This window comes from Gorilla gorilla, chromosome 14, assembly GCF_029281585.2.
Source record: "Gorilla gorilla gorilla isolate KB3781 chromosome 14, NHGRI_mGorGor1-v2.1_pri, whole genome shotgun sequence".
NCBI classification, from domain to species: Eukaryota; Metazoa; Chordata; class Mammalia; order Primates; family Hominidae; genus Gorilla; species Gorilla gorilla.
The window spans coordinates 113,331,139-113,333,178 of record NC_073238.2 but is presented as its reverse complement, the minus strand read 5'-3'; the positions used below and the strand labels follow the sequence as shown (position 1 = coordinate 113,333,178).

Genomic DNA, 2,040 nt, shown 5'->3' with positions numbered 1-2,040 from the left:
TCTTCTCCTGTGCAGAGATTCAGTGAAACGGAAATGTGAACCTGGCCAAAGAGCAGGGAGGGGAGGCTGGCTGTGTCCTGACTTGGGTGTGAGCTGCTTATACAAAAGATGGCCCCAAAATGCCAGTCAAGGGAGCACTGGATTAATTCCCCAGGATTGGCCAGTGTTAAATACTGGAGCTAGCCCCTGTCCTACCTTTGAAGATGCATCTCTCAGAAATGCTCATCTTTCTGTGTAATCCCAATCAAAATTCCAGCAGACTTTTTCACAGAACTTGACAAGCCACTTTTTTTTTTTTTTTTTTTTGAGATGGAGTCTCAGTCACCCAATCTGGAGTGCGGTGGTGCGATCTCTGCCACTGCAACCTCCACCTCCCAGATTCGAGCGATTCTCCTGCCTCAGCCTCCTGAGTAGCTGGGATTACAGGTGTGCACCACTGCACCAGGATAATTTTTGTATTTTTAGTAGAGATGGGGTTTCACCATGTTTCCCAGGCTGCTCTTGAACTCCTGGCCTCATGTGATCCTCCTGCCTTGGCAGTTTACAAAGTGATGTTTACAAAGCGCTGGGATTACCGGCATGAGCCACCACCCCCAGCCGACAAGCCACTTTTAAAATTCATATAGAAATGTAAAGGACCAGCCGGGCGCGGTTGCTCACGCCTGTAATCCTAGCACTTTGGGAGGCTGAGGTGGGTGGATCACGAGGTCAGGAGATGGAGATCATCCTGGCTAACATGGTGTAATCCCATCTCTACTAAAAATACAAAAAATTAGCCGGGCATGGCGGTGGGCGCCTGTAATCCCAGCTACTTGGGAGGCTGAGGCAGGAGAATGGCTTGAACCCGGGAGGCGGAGCTTGCAGTGAGCCGAGATCTCGCCACTGCACTCTAGCCCGGGCGACAGAGCGAGACTCCGTCTCAAAAAAAAAAAAGAAAGAAATGTAAAGGATCTTGAATAGCCAAAGCAACTCTGAAGAAGGACAAAGTTGGAAGGCTACTACGACTTGATTTCAAGACTTATTAAATCCTGCAGTCATCAAGACAATGCGGGATTGGTATAAAGATGACAAATAGACCAATGGAACAGAATGGAGTGCACAGAAATAGACCCCGCCTATATGAACAACTGATTTTCAACAACGATTCAGAAAACAATTTAGATGTACACATGGGCCTGGTGATGCCACGGTGAAACGAGAGCCGAGTTTCTCGGACATCACACGCCTCGTGCTGTGGTGTATGGGCCGTAGCCATCTCCTACATTCACGTTTACGACCACCAATCTTTTCAAAAGAAATATTTCCATATTGATGGATGAAATTTTAAAACAGCAGTAAGAACTTCTGGGCCTAGATTGTTCAAAATATTCACCAGAGTTTGCAAATAGTAACGACAAAGGTGATCAAGTTCTAAATTGCCATTTGGCAGTGAAGGTGCTGTCCCCGGTAGATGGAAAAGCAGATATTCTGAGAGCTGCTCAGGACTTTTGCCAGTTAGTAGCCCAGAAGCAAAAGTGACGCACAGATTTGGAAGTAGCTATGTTAGGCAGTTTACTTAGTTCAAATGGTTCTCCTGATCCTGATTTAGTATTGAAGTCTGGTCCTGTGGACAGCGCATTAGGCTTTCTTCCCCAGCACATCAGATTTACTGAGATTGTCTCTTTGCCTGCCCACTTAAACATCAGCTATGACGACTTTTTCTCTGCCCTACATCAGTGTGCAGCCTGTGATCAGCGTGAGGAAAAGCAGTAGTTATTGGTTGCATAATTGGATTTTAGGCTTTTAGAGAAAAGGACTCAAGTGACTCTGATGTTCACAAAGCACCTATGAAACCCTGCACACACCTAGTCCATAATCCTCATAATTTATCAACAAACACAAGTGTCTGATGTCTGACTTGAGAGAATGTGTGTATGTGTGTCTGTGTGTGCATGCGTGAGTGCACATATGTGCACATTTGTATGTATGGAAATAAACTTATACATGGGGACGTACTGGAGAGGGAAATACGTAGACCTAGAACTTGGAGCAAATAGCAGC

The 2,040-nt window shown here is 45.8% G+C and overlaps 1 pseudogene; it reads left to right on the top strand.

Annotated features, from left to right (window-relative positions):
• The first annotated feature begins 1,064 nt into the window (after positions 1-1,064).
• LOC101148260 (dehydrodolichyl diphosphate synthase complex subunit NUS1-like) lies at positions 1,065-1,752 on the top strand (annotated as a pseudogene).
• Positions 1,753-2,040: the final 288 nt, after the last annotated feature.